Raw genomic sequence first — 15,092 nt, forward strand, 5'->3', positions numbered from 1 at the left:
AGTCCAACAAATTCACTTATTGGGGTTCCACTTGTTTCATCCTTGAATTTGCCTATTACTTTTTTATTTTCGGTGTCATGTAAAAAATGTTCTGGTGGATAATCACTCGTATCGTACATATCTTGATATTGATGCATATCTTCATACACATCTTCCGTTTCAACGTGATATAAAAAGCTATCAGTATCAGAAAAACACACACGAATTTTATCACCATACAGAGATTTCATATGGTTATAATGGAAATCGTACATCAAAAACTTGGATAAGTCTAAAATGCAAAAACCTACATATATTGGTTGTTTCATCAAAACATTCACACGTTTTTTCTCAACTGCCACCAAATGTTCGTTAAATATTTTGCAAGATGCGTAGGATGGTTTAGCTGTTTCTTTATTAAGTTTCTCTTCCGTGTGACAAAGTTTCACATCTTTATGCTTGCGTGTATTGAGGAGAGTCCGACCAAAAATTGAATTATTCATCAGCTTATATAAACATTTCTCAAATTCATTCTTTGCAATTTTCCTTTTTTCGGTGTTAAAGTCTATGTACTTCTTCAACCAGGGGCTTTGTTTAAACTTGAGTACTCTGTGTATCTTTTTGATCTTCATTCCTAACTCTACGTATAGTTGTAAGTTTCTATAATGCACTATGTATTTTTCCTTGTCGTATAGGTTAGGAACGAGTTTTTCAATCTTTGTTAAACATTGTTTTCCAGTTAAATTTTGTAATAATTCCTTTGAATATGGAGATAAATGTTCTACTTGAATATGTTTTCTTTCTGGAGCTAAGGGAAAATCCGAATGAGAAGAATGAAGTGACGAAGGATATTCAAGGTCAACTTCGAAAATGTATCCGTCTGAACCGTCAGCTTTTAATTTTGTGATATCTAATTTTATTTTCTCCTCCTCGGAAAGCCAGTTGAAATGACCATACGGAAGACATTGAGACATGCTCCAACCATATAAATTATTTGCGTCTAAATAAGATAAATAGGAAGTAGGTTCAGTTGGTTCATACGTATCGAATAAGTATGGATTGTTTGCTTTAGCATATCGATGAAAAATACTAGATACACCGCCTCGTATTCCCTTCTCTACAAACAGCATCATATCTATATCAGTGATTAAATCGAGTACAATTCCAGTTTTCTTCAGCATGGCACTCCAACTAAATCCGGGGGTGGTGAAATAATGACACGGATCCAAATCATAGTCGTGTAAAGAAATGTCTCTAAATTTTTCAAAAACATCTGCCAAAAGAGCTACATCCATTTTAAGATACACATCGGAGTATTCCCCCAATGTTTTTACTTTCAGTTTGTCCCACACTGTTTGCGCAAATTGATAATCTTCATCAGATATGTGAGTGTCTCCTAATTTGTTAAAAAAATCTTCTTTGGATGGTAAACAAGGTTTTTCCAATTTCTGCTCGGTATCGACATAATCATAGGGGAATACTCCTTTTCGTAGCAATAGAGAAAATACATCTGGATCCGGAAAAGTTTTAGATAAGTAATTGAAATGTTTTTGTCCTTCGTCAGCTAGATTTTTTGTTAAAGTTGCCAGTGAACTGTTTAAAAATTGCAAAGAATCGATAAAGCGGAGATTTCCTATAGAAAATGACATATATTTTTCTTTGTTGTGTGGAATAACAGTGATGTCTTGTTCCTTAAACTTTCCTATTTTACTCATGATGAGATTTGCATCAAATCCTTTCAAATTATGAATAACAACAGGTATAAATTTCGGTATTTTGATCTGTAAATTGCAGTTATTACAAGAAATGCCACGAATGGACCCAGTTACGTGATCGTGTTCCTTGACTTTGTAATTTTTGCTGCTGAAAGCTTTTTTACATACATAACATTTTTTGGCATATTTGTAGTCTAATTTATCATACTCAGTTATTATCATTGGCTCGATGCGGCTAAGTATGTCTCTAATTTCTTTCTCCTCTTCAAGAAGATGACGGATAAAGTTCTCCACAACATCAGGTCCACGGTATATGACGGGTGGTTTGTCGTATCGCTTATCAATTGACACTCTTTGATATCCAAAACTGTACGGTTCCATTTGTTGGTATGTAGTTGTACTTGACGTGTTTGGATTCGGATGACAAGTATCGACTTTCCTTGTTAAACACTCAAAATCAGCATAGATTACAAACGGAATTCGGGCGGTTTTCGCATATTCTTTGAATTCCAGAACTTCTCCCTCCTTGGGAAGTGTAATTTTCTGAAAATCAAATTTTCCACAGTCTGCTTTATGCCTCTCTAGTTTGCATTTATCAGTAAATCCTTGCAAGCAAAGATAACAAAAAAAATGTTCCTCACGATGTTTCTTTGTCCTCGATAAAAACCTGTTAAAGTTGTTTATCAGTACATAATGACTTTTGTTGTTTTCTTTTAAATATAATATATTCACATGATGACAGAAGGTTTTCTTTGTGATGTATAACGGGTAGATTTCTCCTTCTTCGTATCCAAAAATGTTAACTGAAATAGTGGTATTCTGTTTTTCGAATTGTGATATTTGAGATAACGGAGTGGGATACTCGATACCAGTCATGTTAACTGAGTTAACAAATGGAACATAATTCTCTACATTTTCTGGATTTTGTTGAAAGTTATGCATACTGGAAAGAACAGTCCATAAAAAACATTTGTTGTCCAAGTTCTGAATGTTGAGTATACAGTTCGATCTTTTGAGTGATGTTGGTAGTTCTAAATAACTACCTCCTTTTAATGGTTTGTACTTTGTGACGCACAGATCAAGTTGTAAAACCTCTTCAAGTTGCCATCCACTCCCATTCTTGATGAATTCTTCGAAAGAAATGAATATTTTTTGAAATCCTTTATTCAACTCGTGAGGTATTTCACTAGCACCAGATTGTAAAATGGTACTCACTTTAGTATTGAAATGCGGTTCAGCTTCGTCGTATTTGCCATCTGGTGAATATTTAATCATTCTTACATGTACACTCATATAAAACTTTATATTGTTTTTAAGTAGTCTGTCCTCTAATATTTGCGCAATATCCACTTGTTTTTCTTTGAAAAATAACATCAAGTCATATCTTTCTTCATTGTTGCTGGGTTGTAATTGAATATTTTCCACACCATCGTTCAGAGCTGTTGTTGTTAACGATCTTTTCTCTCTTGCATTGCGTACTCGTTCCTCGGGAAGTTGGTCAACATCTTCTATCCTCTGGCGTTTACGTGGGGGTTGTATGTCGTCTTCCTTCTGTACGTTTTTCTTTACATCATGTTTTCTCTTCATATGTTTAGTTAAAACATCTTTTCTTTTCGTGGTGAAACCACAATGTTCACATTCATAGTTTATATTCGAATGGTTCTGTTGGTGTCGAATTAAATGATCTTTTCTTGCATACCTCATACCGCATGTTTGACACTCAAAATTTGATACATTATCTTCATTTGTTACACTGCCATCTTTTCCCATAGTAGATTGATCAAGTTGTTTTTCAGTTGGATTTTGCTGCTTTACTGATTGTAAGACTGCATTAAAATCCTGCGCTGACAGTTGCTGTAACTTCTGTAACACATCTTGTGGAATAACTTTGACCAGTTGGTCAATCATGTGTTGGTTATAATTTTCCATATTGAATGAATGATTGATACTAGTTTACATTGAATTATATACTAAGGAATGTAAACGTGGATAGTTCAACATGTATACCACGTTTACAAGATAATACGTAGGAGGGTAGGGGGGATTAAAAAACATGTCCGTTAATTGTTTCCCCCACCGGATTTTAACCAGGATGTTAAGTACAAGTTAAGAAGATTAAGAGATTAATCCACTTCAGTTAAGAGGTTTATAACCAGGATGTTAAGTACAAGTTAAGAAGATTAAGAGATTAATCCACTTCAGTTAAGAGGATTATAACCCGGATGTTAAGTAGCAGTTAAGAGGATTAAGAGATTAATCCACTTCAGTTAAGAGGATTATAACCAGGATGTTAAGTACCAGTTAAGGGGATTAAGAGATTATAGACCGGATACTACGTCATAGTTAAGAGGCTTAGCTGTGACGTGACTTCCGGTGGGGTTTTGGTGGGGGACTGACCCCATTTCATACTACTAATATGGTGGATTGAACCTTGTTTTATAACGCTCTCCTCAAATGACAACGAAAACTGGTTCACTGTTCTGCGTACCTCTCCGTCGGAATATATTTTTTTTACCATACCGCGAGGTTCTTACGTGAGGCACGTCCATTCTTTTTTTATTTACCGTCTTCAAAGTTTTTAGCATCATGTTTCTTATTCTTCTTATCTGCAAGGAAATAAACTATACATATATATATATATATATATATAGTTGTATTCAATATAGACTTGCAACCCCATATGAACTTGTTAAACTGTCACACACAATACGGAGTACCTTTTTTGTACTTTTTCTATTTTTTGAGAACTTTCCGGCACCGTAGAGAAAAAAACTAAAAATGAAAGAAAACACAGACTAATGAATTTCCGAAGTTTGACATCCCACTATTCAGTTCATGTTTGTGCCACTATATATGCACATGATATGAAGATGTAGTATGCTAGTCAATGAGACAACAGTCCACCACATGACTGTATTTAGTTGCAGTATTCCTAAGCATGGATTTGATCCAGAATTTTTGTAATGGGTGCGTAATTGTTGAACAAGGAACGCAAAATGCCATGCGGAGCAATGTCCATGCAAAACAGGAGATTCGCATACAATTTAATTGTTTGTGCTCGAATTTTGATGATTTTATTCATCCATACCATATACGATACGGGTTTTCTATATTTTCATTTGGCTTACAATGATTAACGACCTTTCGGTGTCTAGAGAATTCACTTTTTAACATTTATCACATTCTACTTTCATACTTGTCAACTGACTAAAAGTGAATTTCTAGACTCAGAAAGATTATTGTTCATAGTGAGGCACATCATGAAAATATAGAAAACCATTTTTCTGATAGTGTATATATAGCTACGGATGGCTAAAAAATGTATAAAATCAGCGAATATTGTGCGCAAACAAAGAGTATGCGAATCTCCTTTTTTGAATAGCAAATAGCAATATAAATAAAAATCAAATGGAAATTAAGAAATATAAGCATTATAGGGACAGAAGAATTCGGTCTACCTCTTCGCCAACTAAATCCGCTAATGTATGTGTGATCAGAATTCCATGCGAGTCAATAACAACCCAAAAGCATAATCCATGTCGATTCCTAGCTATACAAGTGTTAACGTAGCAAAACGTGCATGTTAGTTCTGATTATATATATATATTCATCTTTTTTTCTAACTGCAAAAATTGGAAATTTGTCAGGATTTTTCTGCCGATTTTTAAATTTTAAACCATTCATTGATTGCACTTGATTGAGCTTCCATCAGATCTACAAAAAGACGAGGTATTATCGTCTGCATAATTATGCATGTAGCATGTGCAAGCAGCTATGTTTACAAACAAAAATATGTAATGTGTGAAAGCATTGTATAACAAAGGTATGGCCCTGAGCCATGTGTTACATTTGTGTTGATGGCAGCTTATAACTTTTCAGAATTATGGTGTCAGCTTTAGCATGATGTCTCTGTTTGTCAACAGTGGCGGATCCAGAACTTTTCCTAAGGGGGGCCCGCTCCAGTCATGCTTCAATGATTTCCTATATAATCAACTAATTTTTTCCCACGAAAGGGAGGGGGGCGGGCCCCCGAGGACCCCCTGGGTCCGCCTGTGGTCAAACACGATTAGCTGAGAAGATCAACGTAGTTTAAGAAACTCTATATACTTTGACAATTCGACCGTAATGAAAAGGAGTCAGGTCCGGTAAGGACTGATTTTGGCCTTAAATTTCAGGTTCATCTGACAAACGATTTTGACCACTTTTTATAGCGAACCCTATGATAGTTTTCCATAGATTCACCTGCAAGTTACCTGTCCATCTAAACTTTTGGCAGTTCTATTGTCCCATCTAACAAATACAACAGGTATTGTTCTCTGTATAGTTTATTTGATGGGACCTTTAAATTTCTTCCAAGAGAAATCTATCACTCATTGATTAATTTACCTGAACAAAAAATTGAACTGTCAATGATGAAAAAATACTTATACCAATATTAAGAAAGGACTCACAAAACTGCATGTGGTGTTGTATTTATTCAATACCAAAAACTCCTTTTTAATGTGTTCAATATTAATACTGATTTAAAAATTAAAAGTTGATTTCTGATCAAATATTCAATATTTTTGTGTGATTGATAAATAAAAATTTGAATATTATAATTTTTAAATTAAGGTCTTCATAAACATAGTCTATAAATTAACAACAACAAAAACATGCAAATTCATTGGAAAATACTAAAAAATGTGTCTAAAATAAACTTTTTATTATTAAATCATATTTTATATTGAACAGATTGAAAATATATATCATTATATTAAAGATATATTGAATAAATACAATATTGCATACAGTTTATGTGAGTTTATAGAAGTATTTCAATAAAAAAAAAAGATAATTTTTTGGTCAGGTAAATTAATCAATGAGTGATATATTTCTCCTAGAAGAAATTTAAAGGTCCTGGTGAATAAACTATACAGAGAACAATACCTGTTGTATTTGTTAGATGGGACAATAGAACTTACAAAAGTTTAAATTGACAGGTAACTTGCAGGTGAATCTATGGAAAACTATCATAGGGTTCGCTATAAATACTTAAGTGTCTATTTCATTTGAATCAATTAGTTTATGTGAAAGATTTTAACTAATTTAGCCATTAAAAACGATCCGATTCAAGCTAAAATAGGAAAAATCTACCAAATATGCCCAAAAATGTCACTTTTCAGATGTTTTTTTGCCAAAAATGAAAGTGGCCGCATCCGTGTTCATCCACAACCTTTATATATGTTATGAATTATCATAAAATACAACTTACATTTCAATATTAAGGATGAACACGAAAGCGGTCACTTTCGTTTTACAAGAAAACCGTCTAAAATTTAACTAAAATGCTAGAATTGTGAAGATTTCAGTAATTTAGCATGACTGAATGGTGCTAGTACCCGATATATGTGCATTGTATTGTGATAAACAGCCCATATTTATGTAGCAGAAGCATTCCACTGTCCAATAAATAACAATTCTGCAAAACTACTATATTTTGGGACCAAAAAGGGGTCTTACTGAACCTACGCCTTTATGAGACAAGCAGTCGAAACTTGGAATTAGTAAGTCAGGGGTGGTTCAAGTTGTTTTTAATAGGGGTGTTCACAACCCATAAAAAGGGGGGTTCTAACCATTTGTCCCCATTCGAAAGCATTGATTGTCAAAAAAAGTAGGTCCTACTGGAGCCGCCACTGTTCATAAGTTAGAGACTGTAGGAACACACTTAATTAATTCTTGTCATCAAGTGCATCACACCTATGTGAAGAAGATATTATACAGTATTTTAGCCAAAAAACCACACACACATTTTTAACGAGCTCTGAACAGTATATAATATATCTAAAAAATATATACTCTACATGATACTGAATAAAGAGAGAATTTCCAATACTCACGAGAAACGACTTATTATCCAGACTTTATATCAAGGATCTCATGATAAATCATGCCGAATTGGTGATTTATCAGTGGCGGCCGGTCGGCATCATTAATGCTCAAAACACAACCTTAATTTTAAATAATTCTGTGTTTTCATGAATTTCAAGAATTTTTATATCATATAAATATCTGAATAAGTTTATTAAACTTTAATACCCTAATACGAATATTTTTCAACAAAAGTAGGGAGAATTAACCTAGGGCGAACAGACTCAGATCGAACCGTTATGTAATCAGGACGAACGGACCCAATACATCCCGCTCCACATATATGTGCTTCTTCCGGCATGAAGATATGCAGTTTAAACACACACAAAAAAAAAAAAACCCAATGCGAACGTTGATAAAAAGGTCGGATTAAAATCTCCAGTTATGAGACCCAAACTTCAGCTGAAAATTTCCAAATCTCCAGTTGTTGCTTGACAACTTTGTCACGTCTGCCTCCAGTCATGCTTTAGCGATTCACTACTGTAATCAATCAAATTTCCCCGCAAAATAGAGTGTGCCCCCTTTAATCCGCCTCTATTTATCAAAGGAATTGTATATTTACTGAGTATTAAATATACAATTCCTTGGTCATATATCCGAGGAAGGATTTGTACTCAGTCACTATAAAATTCCTTGATCCGAGACATATAATAACTGTATTATGTGTCTCAATCAGATAATATGCCAGTTTATTAAGATTGTGTACGTAGGAGAACGTATATGTTGCAGAAACAATAAATAAAAAGCAAAATTAATTAAAAGTTATTTTGTTAGGTAATTTTTGTTAACGCGGACGTCGCAGAAAGCACGCTATGAAATCTTATGATTGCATCGTAAAATAATCAGGACTCTCGGGAAATAATGGCCAGGTGACAGCTTCAAATTTTATATACAGCTAATTCATTAAGGTTATATGTATAACCGACTTTAAATAAATCTTTATGCTTTATGTTTGTCACGATAGAACAATTAGGGAATATCAAACGTCTTGACAGCGGTCCACAAACACCCCCGCAAATATCTTATAATTCCCAGCATGCTGTTGGTAAACATGGCGAAAAATTGAAAGGTAAACGGAACACGACGACTGTATGTGTATGTTGTTCAATTGAATTTAAAAAAACAATGCAAGTGATTAACAGGGAATTTCGATTAATTTTAAAAGAAATTTCTCTTTTAACTTTAATGCAACTGTCATTGAATTAACAAAGTGTCTCGGTTTATTAGCAAACATGACATCTGTGTGTTGACTTCCGTCTGCTAGTTGACAAAAATATAAACTTTCTCATATGTACTGCTAGTGTACATAATTCTATAAAAATCACTTTAGGCATTCACTCACATATCAAAACAGATACATGTGTTCAGCAGGTAAATTTCCAACAAATATGAACTAAAAGGACTATTTTGGAAGAGGTTTTCTAAACCCATGTTTGTTACAGTGCAGCAGGGGTGTTGTCTATTGATACCCTTTTTACCCTGTTAGTAAATAGTAGATTAAGCAGGGTAGTAAAAATAAAATGAAACTTGATAGATACTATCGGGAAAGCAAAATTCACATCAAAATATATCAATAAGGGTCATGTGTGTATATCCTTTTTAAAGTACTTAAAAGCAGTGGCAGATCCAGATATATATTTATTAGGGGCTCTGACTGCCGATGAATCTAATGATTACAGAGGGGGAAGGACCCTTATCAGGACTCTGGGATCGTGTGTTTTTAAGCTCGGAATTTCGGGATTAACTCTTCTGGGATCCGGGAATTCTTTTTTTCTAAGTTTCGGGATGTTGGTATTTAAATTTCTTTAAATTCAGGACCTCAGCTGGATTTCATGTTTTTAAGCCTGGGATTTCGGGATCAGGACCCCTACCCCATGATAAAGCTTGTTAATAAATAAATGAATCAAAAATACTATGTTACTTTGTTGACAAAATACTAAAATATGCAGGGATGATGTATAATTTTGAAAAGAAATATTGGAAAAATTCAAAAACTTGGAAAATAACCCAGTGGCAATACTCTATATACTTATCACTAACTATTGTTTTAATTGAGATTTTAAGGTCTGTACAGATCCAAACCATAACACTCTGGAAAATGTTGTTTGTGCTGTATTAAGACAACAAGTTTTTTGCCCAGTTGGTCGTGTGGTCTAGCGCAGTGCAGGCGATTTGGTGTCAAGATATTTCAGTACATGGGTTCAAATCCCGGTGAGGGAAGAACAAAAAATTTGCAAAAGCAAGTTTACAGATCTAACATTGTTTTGTTGATGTTTAGACGAGTTATATATATATATGTTACAGTAAATAGGTGAAATTAGGAATTACACGTAATTACTAAATATTTCAGTAAATACCTGTAATCACTAGTCAGTTTAGTAATTACATGTATTTACTAGTTGTTCCAGTGATTACAGGTATTTACTGATTTTTTTTGTCATTTTTACAGCTATTTACTAACTTGATATTTTTGTTTCAAAATTAAAGACATAATTTAAGATATCAAATAAGTAAGTAAGGGGTAGGGATTTTTAGGGCTTACTTAAGGATCAAGGATTATAAGGCACATTAAAAGTGCATACTCTTCAGTGTTTGTGAATTGAAACTGGAAAATGGTTGATTTATAAGTTTTGAAACTCCCTAAAAACCATTTTGAGCATGCAAGACAATGATATCAATCCAAAATTGAGAAAAACATTTTTGAGAAATTTATAGGCAACTTAGCCAGCTATTTTTTAAGATAGACATTAGATTATGGCAAACTTGATTAAATTATCTTGATAATTCTTAAAATCTCATAATTATATTAAATTCTCCATCAGGCATAGTCTGTATATCAACTTGGCCAATAACATGAGTTAAATTCCTTTTACAAAATAGGTTTAACTACGACTTCTTTTGTCAGACATTTGCGATAAAGCTGACATTCTTCACAAACAAATTTATACAAATTGATGGCGTTAAGAGTCACATTTTCATAATCTTGTGTTTTTATGACTTCTTCAAGACCTCCAAACTTAAGCTTTTATACCTCCAACAAAATTTTATCATCGTTTCTTCCTGTATAAGAATGATCTTTTTGTGGATTGAAAAAGTCAACTAAATGGTCCATCCCTTTTGTTTTACTTTCAATGTTGACATTCTTTTCCTTTTCGTCGAGCCTGCGTTTTTTGTCGCAAAAGCGAGACAAAGCGAACCAACCTAATAATTCCGTCGCCAGCGGAGTCCACAAATATTCGCTCTGTGGTTATATTTTTTAAATTTTGATAAGTTTCTCATATTATCCTGGATTTCTACCAAACTTGGACAGAAGCTTCAGTTGTTTATGATCAAAATATAAATTTCAAGAAGTAAATTTTGTAAAAATAAAATCAAGTTTTTCCGTATTTTACTTATAAAGGGACTTAGTTTTTATGCCAGTTAACATTACATTCACACTGTGGTTAAATTTTTTTAAATTTTAATATCTTTCTCAAAATATCCCGGATTTCTAACAAAATTGGACAGAAGCTTGTTTATGATCATAAATTAATATCTAGAAATAAAGTTTGTAAAAAAAACTATACTTTTTCGTATATTACTTATGTAATCAGACTATTTTTTTCCAGTTAACATAACATACACTCTGCAGTTAAAGTTTAGATTTCATAAACCATCCTGAATTTTTATCAAATTTTGATAGAAGATTCTTACAGAACTAGTCAAAAGATAGTATCGAGAGGAAAATTGTAAATATTTGTTTCCTATTTTTGTTTGGGCCTGCGACTCACAGCAAAAGTAGGCGAGACACTGGGTTCTGAAAAACCTCTGAAAAACCCTTAAAATTGGTATAGCTGAATACTCACTGATTTTCTAATTAGTATTACCATAACTTTTGATCAGTTGACCATATTACAACATTATTTTAACAGTCAGTAAATAGGTGTAAAAATTCATTTTAAAATCAGTAATTACTGGTAATTACTGGGCAGTCTTAGGAATTACTTGTATTTACTAAGTGCATCGGGAATTACATGTTATTCCTAAATTTTAGTAATTACATGTAATTCCTAATTTCACCTATTTACTGTAACATATATATAGAGTCATTTAACAACCTTTCATACCCAGTCAGTCAGAAGAAATAAAAGTGTTTCTTTTTATCAACTTAAGCTTGTCCAGGTAAATTATTTTGTATATATAGAGTTATATCCCTTAGACATTCAGATTTGTACTTAGATAAATACAGAGATGTCTCTTCATATAAGTAAAAAAGTCGCATTTTCTTTTATTCTTGAATTCTAATTTTCCAATAGTGTGTAGATAAAATGTGGAGAGAAAAAAACGAGATTATATATATATATATATATATATATATATATATATATATATATATATATATGTTTCTGATAATATTCATTACAATGCAAAATATTCTTTGGGTCACTGTACATGTCCAAGTATGATAAATGGACTTATTGATGTTCAATAGATAGACCATCATAGTAGGAGTAAACATGTAAATACCTTCATATAGGAAGGACATATTTTCATCTAATAAACATGTTACCAGAAGTAATTAAATCAATGATCTTTTGAATTGGCTTTATTATTTCATAATCCGGAAATACATTTTCTTACTTAAGGGTATTTAGTAGCAGGAAATAACCATGACCCAGCTGAAATATATTCAATTATGTGTATTAGGGTTGTTTATTGATATGGTTGATTGACTATATAACTACCACTTATTAACTAAATGGGATTACAAGTCAAATAACTTATATCTATATATACGTGTAGTCATGTTTATGTACAATATTATTGTATACATGAACAAAGCATACTTGCAATTGTTGTAATCTCTTCATTCTGTTATTGTCAATTATTATGATAACAACAGGTTTAAAAAAAGTTTGTTGGCTTGTATTTATCGAATAGATTTTTTGTACAAAGACATGGTGACATGTTATTTCTGTTAAAATTATACCACATATACTTTTGAAGGTTGAATGCTACTGGCAATTTCATAAGATATGTTTTCTTCAATATTGTTGTATCATACTATATTGAAAGTTCAGATGCTATGTTAAAGTGTTAGAATGGATGTTTTTGTCAACAGATTAATAATTAAGGGACCAATTGATGTCAGAAAAAAGCATGATTTAGGAGGGGGTAAAAAAGTGTGATAGACAGTTATGGAGACAAGATACTAAGTGGAGAAAAAAATGTTGCAAAGAATATATCATCTTTAAAAGCTTTTGAATAATTGTTATTTTGAATGAGGCCAAATAAAAAAGTATGTGTGGTTCCAGTTACATCTGAAAAAAAGTTAGGGTAGGTAGGTAGGGATTTTTTTTTATTTTATGTTTTTTTTTACATTGAGTCTATGCATATATATGGGAGCAACATTCTGACTTTAACAGTGCTTAATGAAACAATAAAACCTTTAGGGTAGGCCATTTTTCAGCCGAAAAAGTAGGGACGGTAGGGTTACTGGAACCACACATATATTTTTATTTGGCCTGATAGTAAATCATTACAATGTATATAATATCAATAACATCAACGTTTTTTGATGCATTACAGTTATTGTCGATTTTATCATTTTCATTTAAAGGAAGAGCACAATAATTTCAAGGGCCTTTGTTTAGACTGAAGCTCGATCTGGTACATATTTATTTAACAATGAATTAATTCAAATAAGTGTTTTTTTTAAAAATGTAAAAAAAAAAGACATTACTCTTTGTCTGATGCATACAGCGAGTAGCTGGAAAATGCAGAATCCTCACTGATTGTAGACTCAATTTAGGGGCCAGATGTGGATCATCTCCTGGTGCGAGAATTTCTTGCTGCGTTGCAGACCCATTAGGGGCATTCTGCTGTATTCTGCTCATTGTCTCTTTGACATATTCCCCATTTCCATTCTCAATTTTATATACATGTGCATAAAATAAAGGGATGTGAATTAATTTTTTCATCCTATTATGAAACTAAGAACTTTTGATGTGATCTCTGACCTTGCTTTCCATGTCTTGGACCATTCTGAAATATGTAGTATTGTTCAGTATTGTTTAACATAAAATTTCCCCTGTTAGTGTGAATCCTGATTCTGATTTTGTTAATTAATGTTTCACAACTTGTGTGTAGACATAGGACAGTTTAACCCTATGATGTGTATTCTTATTCTTTTCTTATTCTCTTCTTACTGCTAAAGTATCCTACTTTTTTTTCAGAAATCTAGGAAAACAGTACTTATGGTCTTTAGGAGAATTAGATTTAACCTTGGGTGTAAACCACTCCTTTGAGCCTCTTGTTTTATAAGAGATTGCAGGAAACACGATTCGGTAAAAACCAATAGATACACCTATTGTAAATTGTCAGAATTAACTTGTAATTCGGTGCATTTCTGTGATAATTTTCCAACAAATTAAATTATACCAGTAGACATCAATACATTTCCTGAAAACTGAATCACAATTTTGATGTTGTAGATTTAACTTAGAATCAAATTACTGTAAGAACATGTAATGTACATGGATGAACATTAGAAAAAAGTATGTTTGACTTCACATACAAACAATAGTTCTAAATCATTGATCAGCTATTCCAAGGTCATTTCTAAGTGGGATGATTTAATAATCTTTGGAATTCTGCATGATTCGGACAGATTTCTCACTGAAAATCTGTTCTTTTACATGACCCTGAGTCCCTGATGAATTCTGTAAATTTAGGAGTAGGGTTGACTTTTAAGGTAAAGTTAGTATAAGAAATTCATTCAATAGTCTGCATGTACCACCATTTTTTGTTGAACTTGTACAAATTTTCCAGATGAGGTTGGATCAGTCCTTATGAATGTTGAATCAATGTTTATAAATATGGTAATTTGAAAGCTTTTTTTACAAATTAACAGCAGCTGGTTTTAAAGCAAGAAAAAAAGACATCCCATTAATTACAGTTGAGTTTAAGATTGAAATTTTACTGTTACAATCAGGGCATCATGACCCCAAATACACCCCACCACAGATCCATCTTCCTTCCTTTCTCTGTGGTTACAAAAAGGTCAAGAAACAGTAGGTACATGTAGCAGTAAACTGCTGTACAGTAAATGTCTCATAAAATCAGTGATAACACATACAAGTTTTATTTGGCTACTGACAGTACTGTCCATAATGTATGTGTTACCTTCAAATAGTTTGGAATCGTTTTTAATTTTTATCACGTTATTTTACTGTTGATTTTTATTTGTATATAATCAATTTGCTTTAGTCAAGAATTTTAGTATATTGAAGGACTTTTTGTCTTATTTTAAAAATATGCTTTAAATTGTAAAAATATTCGAATTAGCTCTCGCCGCGATATAGCCTTTTTGTGCTAATGCGGCGTAAAGCAACCAACAATCAATCAATCAATCAAATAGTTTGGATAGTTTACCTTGATTATCTGACAAAAAAGCCATATTCATGATATTGTGGAATGAAAAAGAACTGACAAACTTTTTATCAAAAG

At 32.5% G+C, this 15,092-nt stretch overlaps 2 protein-coding genes across 5 annotated transcripts in view; one reads left to right on the top strand and one right to left on the bottom strand.

Annotated features, from left to right (window-relative positions):
- LOC143047613 (glutamate [NMDA] receptor subunit 1-like) overlaps positions 1-15,092 on the bottom strand; it is a 162,827-nt gene that overhangs the window by 63,317 nt on the left and 84,418 nt on the right. The window lies entirely within an intron of this gene.
- The window catches only part of LOC143047612 (diacylglycerol kinase zeta-like), a 198,552-nt gene continuing 191,991 nt past the window's right edge, over positions 8,532-15,092 (top strand). Inside the window, exon 1 of one of the 3 annotated variants that reach the window (XM_076220766.1) lies at positions 8,532-8,673. The gene's annotated coding sequence lies outside the window, so the exon portion shown is untranslated. The other 2 variants (XM_076220768.1, XM_076220767.1) reach the window with 2 other exon arrangements.

This window comes from Mytilus galloprovincialis, chromosome 10 (genome assembly GCF_965363235.1).
Source record: "Mytilus galloprovincialis chromosome 10, xbMytGall1.hap1.1, whole genome shotgun sequence".
Taxonomy (NCBI): Eukaryota; Metazoa; Mollusca; class Bivalvia; order Mytilida; family Mytilidae; genus Mytilus; species Mytilus galloprovincialis.